The sequence below is a fragment of the Neovison vison genome, chromosome 1, assembly GCF_020171115.1.
Source record: "Neovison vison isolate M4711 chromosome 1, ASM_NN_V1, whole genome shotgun sequence".
In the NCBI taxonomy this organism is placed as follows: Eukaryota; Metazoa; Chordata; class Mammalia; order Carnivora; family Mustelidae; genus Neogale; species Neogale vison.
Window position 1 is genome coordinate 123,763,103 of NC_058091.1, and position 15,333 is coordinate 123,778,435.

At 39.5% G+C, this 15,333-nt stretch overlaps 1 protein-coding gene across 2 annotated transcripts in view; it reads right to left on the bottom strand.

The window, feature by feature from the left end:
• EXOC2 (exocyst complex component 2) overlaps nt 1-5,625 on the bottom strand; it is a 295,982-nt gene extending 290,357 nt beyond the window's left edge. For both annotated transcript variants that reach the window (XM_044257816.1, XM_044257809.1), the window contains exon 1: nt 5,505-5,625. The gene's annotated coding sequence lies outside the window, so the exon portion shown is untranslated. The remainder of the gene's footprint in view (nt 1-5,504) is intronic.
• Nucleotides 5,626-15,333: the final 9,708 nt, after the last annotated feature.

Sequence of the window (15,333 nt, forward strand, 5' to 3'; positions counted from 1 at the left end):
AATTAATCATCTCTCTCCATCTCAAAACCATGGTCAACAAAAATATCATCATGCACAAATCTGAAAGGATGTGTAGGATATAAACTGTGCTAAGAAACACTGGTCTCAGAAGGGACATCTGCAGAAAGGAAGGACTGAATGAATAGATAAAGCATCCCTACTTTCCCAGCTCTCTCTTTAGACTTCTTTCCTTCATCACTCCTATAAACAAAATATAATTTAAATATACTATGTTTTTAAATGAAAATGTAAGTTTTTGTGCTTTAATTTATTTGGGAATAAAGAATAATTTAAATTATATATATTTAATTTAATTTAACTTAATTATATATATATGAAAAATAACTTCACTCCCGCTACAATGTTTGGGATTAAAGGGAAGGAGATGTACATGAAATGACTAGGAAAGAATACTAGAAGCAAGACAGTATATAGGGGAAAAGCCTGATGATTTGGCTTGCTAGAGCTCCCACATAACTCACCTGTTACATAAATACTTGAGTACCCAGCTGATCTCCTAAAACAAGCACAGGATTTCATCTTAATTAGAAGAGTTAATTAAAAGTCTCCTCCTTTATTTCCCAGAAACTATAAAATCTCCTGCCTTAGCAGTATAAGTCTTCAAAGAGGACAAGGCCTTCACTACAATTCAAGCCAAAGCTTTACTAATTAGGTCTAAAGGTGACTGATTCTCTGACTCATGCCACCAGACAGTGATGACATACTGAAAATGAAATAGGCCAGTGCAAATCCACCCCCCCTTCTACCATCCTCCAAAAACACAAACAAAAACAAAAATTTCAAAGAAGATTCACTATTTAATGGAAGAAGGAACAGTAATTCATGTTTAAAAAAAAAAAAAAAGCATAGCATTATTCAGTCATCAGTCTATTGCCAATTGTACCATGTCCCTTACCATTCTCTCTTTATTAGGTCTACACTGGGTGAACAACATTATTTCTTGATATTTTATAAAACACAATTTTTTCAGGGAAAAAAGTGTCCTGGTGTTTGTTTTTTCAGAAAGATCACATGGACAACACTGGCAAAGTCATCATCAAATAAAACTGATGTCTATCTTTGTTTAGTCCCTCAAGAAGGTTTGAGAAATATACAGAGATTGGTCACTCAGCACCTCAAACGGTGGTAGTGCTAGATTCCTTGTTAGACAGATAAACTAGAATTTAGAATAGACTGTTCAGTCAAAACAAATATTTATTAAGGGCTTGCTATGTCCGAGGCACTATCCTGGGGAAATGACAATAACAAGATTTTGTGACAAGTAGGTCATGGATGACCTTGACCTTCAATAGAGTGATGGGTACTGAAACCAGAGAACAGTGAGATAAGTGACAAATTGAGTATAAATAACTAAGAAATAAGCCTAGGAAGGAAAGAGAAATTTTAACAGAGGAATGTGAAATCAAAGGAGGATGCTACTTTTTTACTGTTATTATTTTTCTGTTTTGCTTGATTGCTTTCTGTCTTTAAGCATGTTTAAATGCTGACAAGAATGAACCTTTGGCAAGTACTCCCAAAGGCAAGAATGGATGGGGTACAGAGATCTGTCTTAGAGTAAATGCAATCTCTTTCAGTAAAAGTGGAGAGAAGGGGAAGTTTTTTTTTTTTTTTTTTTTGGAAGAAAGAGCATGGGATTCTCCACTGATAGTTCTTTTTTCTTCCCCCCACTGATAGTTCTATTCACTGTGAATCAGATGGCTAGATTATCTGCTAAGAGTATAGACATGTGAAAGGATGAGAGATTTGAGAAGAATTGAAAATGCTTAAAATAGATTCTGCACAGGACAGAACCATGAACTGACATGGAAAACTCTAAAAAAATTCCTTGATGGGCAGTTGGGAATGGTGACCATGGATCTACAGGAGTACAAATCTAGATGGTAGATTTTCCCCTGCCGGTTTCAGCAGCTCAGTTCAAGCATTAGAGAAGGTAAAAGGTTGAAATGGTTGAGGGCTGAGAATTTGCTACCAAATGCTACAGAAGGATAATGATACAACTGAGCGTTCTGAAATGAGTGACCAAAGATGAGGTGAAAGAGCAGGTGTAATGGAGGTAACTGAAGAAGAATTAGAAAGACACTAAGCAAAGAGTGGGAGATTTGACTTTTGGATTTCAGAAGTGGACCTACTTTAGTCCTGCTCCCCTACTCCCAAGCACATCTCTGACAATAGCCCTACCTCTTTGCTGGGGCTCCTGCTCTCAGCAGGCTGCAGTTTATCCTTTTTTCCCTTTTACTTGTCAGTTTCTCTTTGGTCCTCACTACCCCTTATTTGTTCATGAACCCTGCCCACACCTCTGCAAGTAGTCCCTTTATTAAAACCTCCTTATTTGAACCATCTGGCATGAATTCTGATTCCTGCTGAGACCCTCATTTATCCAGATACACATCACGTCAATCACATGGAGCTTTCATTAAAATTAAACTAAAACCAAATATTCCTGGCTTTAGTCTTGTTTTGTCTTTCAGTAAAATTACAATGAATGAAAGCTAAAATATTATACCCTCCAATATCACATAACTTTATAAATGGAAAAGGCCTTTAAAAATCATCAAATCTTACAGATGAAACTATGAGCCAACCTTGCCAAGAGCAGCACAGCCAGCAAGTAGCAAAAGGAGAATTCACTCTTCATTGCACCATGATTACTAAATGCTAACTCTGTGCCAGACACCACTCTAGGTGCCTATCTGCATCCACGTTAGGCAGCTTACATTCTAATTAACTAAATCCCATGTCTTCCAAATCCCAGTGTCCACTGTTCTTTCCGCTACTGGCACCGAGACTTATTTTAAGAAGGAAACATAGAGGGAATAATTAAAATCAAAACCAGAAATTAAGACTGGGATGTACCAGTCTTAAATACTACCAATGGTATTAAGTTAAAGAATGTTCACGAAGCTTTTGAGCAAGTCTAATACAATTTTCTTGGGGGAAAAAAATGCATGACAAATCACTCCCAAACTCCTCTGCCTTTCCTTCACGGCACTTCATAAGCCAAAATGCACTCACTTTCCAGACTATGGAACAAAAACCTTTGTTTTTGGTGTACTAACCAGATATTCCTGTGCCTTCCCTATGAAGGGCCACGTCCTCCCCCAACAAGGTCTGACCTCTGTCTAACCCCAACAGATCCTTCCCCTCTCTGAATTCCTGCTGTACTTACACTCAATATTATAGTTTTGTTCTTAGCTATTCTTTATTTGAGAGAGTAAAAATGCCCCTTCTGAATCTAGCCTATTGCTTTATTTCTAATGTGTGTGTCAGGTATATGCTAAAATTGGGAGATACACAAATGACCAAGACTAACTCCTGTCCAGCCAGAACTTGGCCTTTTGACAGATGATGTAAATACCCGTGATACCTACAGCCCACAAGACAACACAGGCATAGGATAGTGCTAACTGGTTAAAGGATTCACTGAGCTGGAAAATTTCAAACCAGGAAGAGCACTTAAAAATAATCTATATTCATATATTCCTTGACTACAGGAAAAAGGAAACTGAAAATCAAAGAGGTTAAGTACATGCTATGAAGCAGCTAGGTAGTAGCTCACAAACCAGTAAATGGTTGCTTTGACTCCTAAGCCAAAAAACTTTTTCACTCCCTGATTTTCAGAGTGAGAGGCAAAGATGACTCTGAGTGTGTCCACAGCTTCAAGAGTCATATTTCTTTACAAGTACTTTAAGTTTTTGTGTATCAAGAATAATTATTTTAAATTAACATAAACATACACTGAACCGCATGATAGTACAACACTACTTACTACCATGCAATTTCACAAAGCACTCCAGGAGATCCATGAACATATTCTTCACCATCTGAGAACAAACATTCTAGCATACTGCTTAGCAGAGTAATTAGTGTTAGTTCCCATGCCAGTCAATTTCAAAATCCTGCCTACTCAACATCCACCTAAAACTTATCCATTCAATTAACATTTATGCTCCTGAAATGTGGCAGGTGCTATACTAAGATCCAGGCTACATAAAAATAAATAACTTGAAGAATGGGTGAAAAAGTAATTAAAAAGCTAACTATATAACTAGCATTTCTTATACGATGGCCTAATCCTGCCACTTCCTGTCACTAGAAATTATCCAAAGCACTTTATTAGAAGACTGCCTTTGCAAAATTTTTTGAGTACCAATTTCATTTCCCATAAGATTCATACATAACAGGCTCTCAAATATTAGAGGAATGAATGAAAATTTAATTAAGCGGGTCAATAATCATCTTTTCAAAAGGAGATAGTTCAAAATTACATTCAGTACAGAAAATTAAATGGTTGACATAAAAAAAGAAATTTCTGAAAATTCCAAGAGTTACTCCAAATTATGGTGGGGGATCCTTTGCTTTTCTGCTTAAATTAAGTTCCTACATAAACAGAAGAGAATATCTGAATAGTAAGCATACATCATCCTCTTTCTATTAGTCACCTTTGAGTTTATCTAGCGTACTTTGAGTCAACAACTTTTAACATACAGATGATCTTCAGGAAATTTTTGATTTTCAGTTTGTTAGTAGAGTCGACTACATAAAGCCTGGCCAGAATATACTGACTTTTATAAATAAAATATTGTTATGTATCAGGAGATTAAGCCACATAACCTTGGTTAGAATTACCTTTTCAATATAGTGCATCCAAATGATTTAATTAAGATGTGTCCGATTCTTTAGTATTTTTCAAAGTTCTTGTCAGTTTACTCAGATTCATTAAAAAAAGAAATGTCCTCATACTTACTATTATGACTGACTTTACCAATTAAGAATAGCTTATTTCCATTTAAAGACAAGCTTTTCAAGAACTGTTTTTTGGATATTTAGAAAGTGTCTACAAAATCCTGTGACTAAGCATCACCAGGCTTAAATGAGGGACGATACCGTGTTTGGATAGTGCAGGCTGTAGAGCTTCAGTGCATGGTCTCAAAAGAAGTTGAAAAACTGAGTAACTACAGGCTAGTTACATAAGCTCTCTGGGCTTCCGTTTCCCCATCTGTAAAATGGGAATAATACAGCGCATCTACCTCTTGTATGGAGTAAATCAGTCAGTAAATATAAACGTTTAGAAGAGTCGAATAAAGGCGCATAGACAATACTCAGTGTAATCAAACCTAAGCAAAATGTGCCACAGATTCGCTCTTTGCGAATAAATTCTTACACCTGGCGCAGTGACAACTACGCAGGGGCGCCAGGGGCCGTGCGAGGCCAACTACAACAAATCGGTCGAGGGTCAGTGCTCTGGAGGCCCACGCCCGGCCTGGGGATGGGGGGCTCTGGGCCGCGCGGAGTTGGAGGACAGGAACCGCCCCGCGCCTTCCTCCTCAAAAGGACTGGAGAGCGGTGCAGGAGGCTGACACCCGCGCTGGCGGACCACTTCCACCCGCCTCTCCGGGAGCGAGGCCAGCCGGCGCCCGCCGCCCTGCCTGTCCGTGCCTCCCCAGTCTGGCCCTCAGCCAGGACTTCCAGGCTCCAAAACATACCTCAGGCCTGCCTGCCGCCCCCTACGGCCCGCAACGACAAAGCTCCCGGCGGCTCTCGCGAAAAGCTCCGGGGTAACAGCTGCCCCAACAGCCAGCGCCTTCACTTCCGCCCGCTGAGAGCGCCGAGGGCGTCGATCCGCCGAGTAGTCGAGCACCGAGTTCTCGATGGACCAAGCCACTCTGGGAGGGGCGGGGCTGGCTTCCAGTAGGGCTGGAACTGAGGCTGGGGCCGGGGCGGGGGTTGCAGGGGAATGGGTGGCAGTTGGGGCTAGCTGGAGGGTTTTGGCGCAGGGGGGCTGCTAAAGGGCTAAGAACGAAGAGGAAGCGACCCGGAGCGGATCGCCGCGTGCAACCGCCGTGCGGTACCCTCGGATCACCTCGGGGACGATGTAGAATGACACTCGGTCAGTTTCTGGTGGGATCTGCTCTGGTCAGGTCGATGTGGCTCCTACCTATGCCCTGGGAGTCCAGGTGACGCACAAAAGTCACAGGACCTCGGAAATTGTGGAAGAGAATGCCAGACTCTGAAGTGTTGTTGATTGTCTAAGTTAAATTTAGGGAACACCACCTTCGGCTAGGCGCTGTGCAGGGGATTAGGTACACAAAGGTGAATAAAAGGTAGTCACTTCCTTGAAAGGATCTCGCTGGACTGAGGATAAACTGTTGCATGGTAAGAGGAAAAATGTCACTAAGGGAGAGAATGCAGCAGTCTAGGCAAGAAATGACTGTAGTCTGCCCTGAAGAGGCAATGGTGGACATGGAGGGTAAGTGGTGACAGGAAACTGAGAAAATTTTCTTCTGGTTCCTTCTGCTTTATTAGCAAAAGATGCATTAAGATCATCTGTGAAGATGGAGGATGGGATGCAAGGGAGTTTTGGAGAAAAATGGTGAAATCTTTGACTTGGATGTTGTGAAGCAAATTATTAAGAAAATATGACAAGATTTCCAGACAGGGTTGAAAGCCCTCTTGGGATATATAGTCCTAAATTTAAAATGAAAGCAGTCTGCGTACTTGGGTATGTTTTGGCTGCTCTGGTGTAGGTAGAGAATTAGTAGAAAATTACTTGGATTCAGTTTTACAAGGTAGAAGGAGCAGCCAACAAAGGAGTTGAAAGTGTTTGCAAAGAAATGTTATTATGGAGGACCATGGAGTTCAAACTCTTGTGATAGGGTATTTAGAGGGATTGTTCTCATTGTCTTGGAACTGGCAACTTAGACTAGAAAAGGTGTCAGGTAACTGATCATTTGTCTCACTCTGCATGAGAGAACTCTGGTTTTTGTTTGTTTTTTGGTGGGGGGGTTGTTTGTTTGTTTTTTGTTTTTTATTTTTTCTGTTATCCTGACCTAAGAAGTAAGAGTGCTCCTGCCAAAATGTCCGTTTAGACAATATGTAGTCATACTAAAGTCACTGCACATTATATAGAGAGCCGCAAACAATCGAGATCAGACCTCTTCAAGGCTTAGAAGGGATTCTGCAAGTGGTTCTAAGCAGGCAGTCTCTATGCTGACCCGAGGCATGCAGGATAGGGACAAAGTTCTTGGAAGAGCTGGCCTGCCATTGGGACTATACATGACTTAAGAGTATGCTGTCTGCTTTTGGTCTAGAAATTCTCAAAAGTATGCGAGCTATTTGAGTGACCAGTTACAGCTAAATGGAAAGGAGGGTAGCTATAAAGCAGAGGCACAACCATGGCAGAGATTTTTGTCATCTCTCTAAGAACTCAGACATGCACCTCACACAAACTTCATCTTTGGCTGATTTGTATGTCTCACATAAATGCCCACCAGAGAGCATCCACAGCAGAGGGGCTCAGACTACCCAGGGTGATTTGGCCACCCTCTGTCCTGGGCCTCCCCAGAGTTTATACAGTGGGTCTATGAATGGTATAGCCACGGTAGCAGGGATGGAGCTACACAGACACCTTTCAACAAGACAGATCCAGATAGTGCATCCACTCCCTCCAGCTCCAAAGGCCAATGCGATCATTTGGCAAGTTGATGTGTTCAGACTCAGATACATATCCTGGATTTTGGTTTGTCTTCCCTGCCTGCAGAGCCCTGACAACCATCACTATCCAGTTGCTCACAGTGTCTTATTTACCATAATGGGATTTCCCATAGTAACACCTAGGACCAGGGACACCCTTAAGAGTAAAAGAGGTATGACAAAGAGGACAACATAAGATCTACTGATTCTACCATACATCACATACCCAGAAGCTACCACCCTGAGAGGACATTAGAAAGCCTCTTAAAGGCATAGCTAAGGCTCCATGTTGGAGATAACATTTTTCAGGTTTAAGATGTTATGCTATGGAATGCAATATGTATTTTGAATACCAGCATATGGTGCTACGTGTCTGATGGAGTCCTGGCTCCTGTGGTGGGAGAGGATACTCTGCCACGGAATAGAAAGTTTCACTAAATGTAAAGGCCTCTCCTCATTTGGGCTCCTCATGTAGGCAACAGAAAATGATCCTTATGATCAGAAGTAAATAGGAACAGAGAATATTTTTTCTGGAACTCAAGGAACTCACTGGCCATCTTTTCCATGCATGGTGATAACAGTAAATGGGCAACGTGGCAATCCTCGCCTAACAGGGGCATGGCAATGGGCTCAGACCCCACATGTACAGAGGTCTGGATCACTTCATCAAGCAAGTAACATAGGCCAACAGAAGTGCTAGGTGAGGCTGAGGGGATTCTAGAATAGGTGATAAAGGAGGAAGGTAATGGAATCACTGTAGCCTCAGGACCAACTGTAACAGGAGCCCATAGCTCAGCCTATCAATACCTCTGGTGTGGTATGACTTGACATCAGCATGAGAATCAGTGACAGAACAAACTGAATACAGCACAGCATGCAGGGGATAGAGAGTAACAGAGGCTGTCAGAGCCTACCCATATTCCTCTGCTGTCCACTTTGCTCTCTGAAGTCTGCTTTCCCTTTTTGCCTCAGGGTTTTCTTCCTGGGCACGGGGCAACCTGGAAACACTGGAGAATTCACTGGCCCAGATGCAGGCTTCAACCAAAGATAGGCAAGGAATTGATGTATAACTATCCAGCTTGCGTCAATCCTAGGGTAGCTTAAAGAAAGGCATGTTAACCAGCATATTCCAGAATCTCCCTTGAGACAGAGCTCCAGTGCCCTCAGGAATGCCTTCACAGCACACCTTTTATTGGCTTCCTTCCCCTTCCCTTTTGACTTCCCCACTTTCTGTGTTTCCTGGTTTCATCTCCCAAATTAAATACTGGCCCTTGCAACCATATCTAAGAATTGGCTTCTGGGAGAATCCAGCTAAGATAGTAATTACCATAGACCAAAAACAACTTATACTTATTACAACTCAAATGTATCTATGTGATGAATTACAAACCTATTAGGGAAATATATCCTAAGAAAAGGTGGTATTTTGTACAGATCCTTTGTGTTGTGGGATTTAGCATGACCCTCATTATTCTTTCCTGTACATCAGAAGTTATGTCCAAGTGTTGCTCCAGTCTGCAATAACTCAGCTGTCCCAGGATCATCCCCGTTAAAACACACAGAAAACATGAGTCAAGACCTGGCAGCAGAGGTTGAAAGGAAATTAAGTTTTCTGTATCCCTGGCAGTGATACCCTGCTTAAAATGAAACTAAACCCTTTACTTGTCTCCCCTTTGGGTCTCAGTGACATAACATTTCTCAAACTAGACAACACTGCCATTAAGCTGGTATGAATGGCTCTTGAGGATTCATAAATCTTTCCTGGATCAAAAGAGTGACAATACTATATCCCTGAAACAAATACTCAGAGGAGAGAATTTTCTGCTAATATAAAAATTACTGGTAGTATTTCCTTTCTTTTTTACTTCAATTTCCGGTCTGTATCCTGAAGAGAGCTGACAAATGTTAGAGCAATACATACAGAAGCTGGCAGCAAATAATATCAGTAAACCTAAAATTGCAGTAGTAGCTGTTGTGGCAATTTAACATCATCATATAACTTCATGTTTCCAATTCTGCATCAGATTTAGTTTGACCTAGAGAGAAAACACAACTTTGAAGCATGAAATTCCTTCGGTTTCAGACTTAGGAAATAATATCACAGACAAAGTCCCTGTTTTTTAGATTTTTTTTTTTACATTAAAGGAATATCTAAAGTATTTCATACTGCATGGCCTACTGGTTTGTAATGGATCCTAATTTTATAGAATCTAATCCTCAAAACAACTGTAATTTGCCATATCTTAATGATGCTTTTTACCAAAGACTGATAATTGTTTGGTCTCTGTTATCTCATAGATTCTAAGCCCTTTTCTGGCAGATTTCTGTCTTATTCATTGTTATAGGTACGTACCACAGAGCCTTATATAACAGGTATTGGATATAATAGCCACCCAGTAATAGCACTAACCATAGCCTATAAATATATTATTGTCTATTTGTTTACTTTTTTGTCTCTTTCCACTAGGATATAAGTTCCTTGAGAGAAATGACTTTATATTGTACACCCCTGCCTCACACATAGTAGATGCTCAATGAATGTTTAATGAAAAACTAAAACTAACAATACCTTATTATAGTAGCAGAGTTGGAGAGATGCCTATTTCCAGCTATTTATTCCAAAATAGTCTTAATGATCACTTAAAGATACAAAAGATGAGCAAAATTTGATATGTAAAGCTTGACAATATATGAACATTGGAGATGTTTCACCCAATACCACTAAAGTTTGTCATCTTTTGCTGGTGTCTCTTACAGTTTAAGAACACAAGGACAATTCAAAATCCTCCACGGTGGTAATAATTACACCTCTGTTGTAGCAGTTTCCAGATTGGGGCCCCTTGCATCATTTTGTTTTTACCTCAATCTTAAATTAAAGAAGCCCTTTGCATCATTTTGTTTTTACCTCAATCTTAAAGAAGCCCCTTGTATCATTTTGTTTTTACCTCAATCTTGCTATTGCATAATTCTAACAAATACCTTTATGTAGATTTTAGCATTTGTGTTTCTCATCAGCTCCAGAGCTCCTTATGTGCGAAGTCCTCAAAATAGTCAAATGTCTCCACCCAATTTTACAGCAAAGTAGAGCTCTGTGGTTTTCTGTTTACTTTCTATTTGCATATTTTATTAAGAAAACTGTAAATAGAGCTGGATCTATGTAGGGATATGGTGTTTCAACAGTGTTACTCCAACCAGATGGCCATCACTTCCACCCAGCACAATGATGCAGCTGTGTTTACCACCTGTGTTTATACTGGGGTGCCTCTGGCAGTAGGTTGTATTTGTAGGTGGTCTGGAGGAGAACACAGAAATCAAGGATAGTCACTCACCACCAGAGAGATATGAAAGATGATGAACCCGCAGATAGGGAACTGGGCCAGAATGAGAAAAGACTTCTTTCAGTGGTCAGGAGATCTTCCTTCACCATCAGGCCTACGCTGCTGCTGCAAAGCCGGCAGGGTCAGTCTAAGTTCTGTGATTTGCTGAGAACAGGAATTTAGACCTCTTTATGTTCAGAATGAAGAATTTATAACAACATGACATTTTCACTTATTTTAAATTGCTGGATGGTTGGTATGTTTTGTTTTGTTTTGTTGTGTGTGTGTGTGTGTGTGATTGTGGAGATTTTTTTCATTGAGAATTTTCCACTTGAAGTTCCTATATACTTCAGTGGGAGCAAGATCAATTTGCATTTTATCATTAGTGTCTGCAGTCATAGAAAAGACACAGAAAGTGGTACCATATTCTCAGCTTTTCCACCGACGTGGAATTTCCCCTGTTAGTTTGGGGCTTAGGACAGCAAGCCAGTTGGCTTGCCACTTAATACATCTACTATCAAGGAACATCACCCCATTGGGAGCAGGAGCACCAGTTACAGTTTCACTTACAAATAAAGAACCATGTTGCTAAACTGTGGGTTGCTGGGGGGAGGGGGGTTGGGAGAAAGGGGGTAGGGTTATGCACATCGGGGAGGGTATGTGCTTTTGGGTAAATTGGAAGGGGAGGTGAACCATGAGAGACTATGGACTCTGAAAAACAATCTGAGGGGTTTGAAGTGGCGGGGGGGAAGGGGGGTGGGAGGTTGGGGTACCAGGTGGTGGGTATTATAGAGGGCACGGCTTGCATGGAGCACTGGGTGTGGTGAAAAAATAATGAATACTGTTTTTCTGAAAATAAATAAATTGGAAAAAAAAAAAAAAAGAACCATGTTGCTGACTTCTGAACTTTTGTGTAAGGATTTGAAACATATTGACACTCCATGAAGGCTTGCTTCCCTCCTCCCAGGAGTTTTAAAAAATGCCTTGCATAAACTTTGAGTGCCTGGCTTTGTATCTAATTTCTTTTTGTTCTAAGATGACACAATTTTTATCTGAGTCCCTTCATTATTCAGATAACAGGTTAGTTTCCCACAAACCCAATAAAAGATGTTAAATTCCCTAAAGGCAGTTATCTCTGTTTTTAGTAGATTTCACTGAAAACTACTTCAGTAGTTTACACTGTTAGCTCAACTGTGTTCTCCTTGCAGGTACTGAATATAGTTCCTGAGGTGATTACAAGTATCAGTGTGTAGGACGCCCACTCAGCATGCTCAAGGTGGCTGTCTCCTGGCTGCCCATAACTGTGTGTCCTGGAGGACCTCTCCTGTCCACCTGCACTTAGCTGTGTTCCATGAGCTCATCTCTAAGCAGCTGCTGGTTTCTACTGCTGGGCAGTGTCCTGGGCCCTTTCCCCAACAGAGCAGGGCTTTCTGAACTCTATACTTTCTATGGTGTGAAAGGATGAAAATACACAAAAACTTAAAAGCCAAGGATAATTTCCAGTTCATACTTTTATAAAAAAGACCTTATTTATTTTTCAGAGAGAGAATGAGAGAGAGAGAGAGAGAGAGAGAGATTGAGACTGAGCAAACAGGGTAAGTGGCAAGCAGAGGGAGAAGCCAGGCTAACTTTTGAGGGCCTTGATCCCAGGACCCTGGGATCACAACCTAAGACAAAGGCAGATAACCAACTAGCCACAGGCATCCCATTTCCAGTTCATACTTTAGGCAATGTCAGAACTTTTGTTCTATCTGACTGAACTTTTATAACAAAAGTAATAACATAGAGTATAGCCAATTTATTTGAATGTGAACTTATTTTTTCATAAGCAAAAATATCCATGACTCCTGAAAAATCCACAATTGACTATAGAACTGTTGATGATAGATAGATAGATACATACGTAGACACAGGTGATGTAAATATAGATTAATTATGCTTAGAGTCCAGAAACCTGCCTTTTGGACCAAATCTGATATTGACCCTCATTCTGTGTATTCTTTGACCTCTTGAGAGTTCCAGTTATTTCATTTTTAAAATAAGGTGGTTGGTTGGGAGAAATTTCAAAGTCCCTTTAAGCTCTAAAATCCCATGACTGCACTTTTCAACAAACAACTATTTTGCAGTGAGTTTTGGCTGAACTGCAGGGCCTTCTCTCTGGCAACTTTATCTGGCCATCTGCATAAGACAGGACATATGGGTGGTGTTAGTGGAGTTTTTCCAAATAACTCTATATGCCATGGTAGTGGATCACACTAATTGTTCAGGCAATCCAATTAAAGGAACTTTTTTTTCCCTCCTAGATACTTTGTTCCTTGAATTTGTTACAATCTATTGTTACAATCTATTTGTTGCAATCTATTTTCACCCCCAGAGCTTCTTGGTTGCTTTTTCAGACCTTGAGGCAGATTGTTAGTCATTTTCTATTTCTGTAACTTTTACTCCTGTGCCCTGAATGACTTCCACACCTCCTCAGCCCTTGCCTTGTGAACTTGCTTTGCTTCTTTGTTCCTGGCTAGGTTATTGTAGTACAAAGCCGAATCATAGTGGGCTAGCTGTGAAGTAAAGTAATAAAGAGGAAAATAATGTAATGTTAAATATGTGGGTTGAATTTTCAATTTTGTTTTCTTATTGAATTCCTATTTTTCCATGAAGTACTTTCTTCTAAACTAGGCCACATCACCCCCCCCCCCACGATCCTGGATGTGTGGGTCTGTGTTGATTGCTTTATTATTATGTTTTACATATATTTTAGATTAGAAGGTCAAATGAATACCACATATGAATGATAAATTTTACCCATACAAATGCTTTCTCTCTGATTAAAAAAAAACAAAAAATAGCTTTTCAGGACTGTTAACTTATGAGGATTCTTAACAATGTTTTATTTAAGAACAATTGGTGAATATCTCTCTAATTTGTAACTATAATTCTATCCTAGACATTTGTATATTTGCTGATTTCAAATTGTTAAAGAAGATTTCAGTGATTGCTCTTCCTTTCATGTCATTTTGTATTTTGGGTATGTTTAAACATGATCTTGCTGGTAAGTGGCCTCCTGTTTGTAAGCATGTATTTGTTAATTTACATTTACACATTTACAAGGAAGTTTTTTTCCCTAGGAAAATCAGTTTTGAACCAGAATTTATAGACCATATTTTCCTTGATTATCCTGGCTCACTTTGAAGTGTCAGTTCTCTTCCACTGTCCAGTGGAAAGGTGTTAAGTGTGGTGTAACAAGGCACAATGTTGATTAATAGCTGGGAAAAAGTATTAATCACCATTTAGTTTTCTAATGTTTTGCATAAATTTGCTGGTAACTGCTGATTGTAAATTTGGCAGCAATTTTTTCTGGTATATAGAATTTCAAGCCAGAAACTATAATGTAAAGTAGAATATCATTCAAAAGGAAAAGAAGAATGAAATGCATCGCTATACCAGACTTTGTCCTTCCTCCCAACCCCCCAATGGGTTTTGGCATGCTTTAAGAGAAATAAAAGATAATTCTCAAAGAATTTAGAGTGTTCTTCCTGAACAAGACAAGTCAGCTTTCCAAATCAAACAGAGAGGAGCTTTCTGCATTTTTAGTTAATCTTTTATATTTATAGAATTTGCATATTCCTTTCTTTTCTTGATTTATAATACAGTAATTTTTTTCCTTTAAAGATGTCAGAGCTCCAAAGTCACCACCAAATCATATACATATGCATTTTGTATATCAATTACACCTCAAAAGAGACATTAATTTTTTTAGATGTCTCAGAAATCTGTGTTTCATTCCTAGAGGCAGTGCAATTGTGGGAAGCATATTCAAAAAAGGTCTATTTTCTACAAGAAACTAGTTGTCTAACCACTAATTCAGAGAGATCACCTGTACATGTATAGTGCAGCTATTCAGGCTCTTTTTTGCAAATCAACAAATATTGACACAATGCCTCTTATGCTCTAGGCACTGTTGTTTTTTTCTACGTGTCCTTTCTTGGTTTCTACAAATTAAGCTAATCTGACATTAAGGTAAAGACATAATTATTATTTATATTATTATTTATTAAATTAATTATTATTTTTTGAGATTTTATTTGTCAGAGAGAGAGAGGACACAAGTAGGAGAGCGGCAGGCAGAGGGAGAAGCAGGGTCCTTGATCATGGGGACTTGATCATGACCTGAATGGAAGGCAGATGCTTAACTGACTGAGCCACTCAGACATCCGGACATTATAAATTTTTTTTGCAATATTTATTTCCAAAAGCAAAATAAAAAATCATATTTTGAATGGTGGGAAGTAATGAAGATAAATGAAAGATTCTATTTTGTCTTCTTTTAATTTTTGTGCCCAGGTCTTATTTGATAAATATTTATAATTATGGCTCATACAAATTGGTTGTCTAAAAAAGTTTGTTGGGGAAAAAACCTTTAACAAATAAGAAAACAGCAGCTAAAACTCTGAAGAATCCATCTTTCCTGCTAGCTTTTCACATAGTCTAACACATTTAAATTGACAAATTTTGAGTAGAACCAAATGAA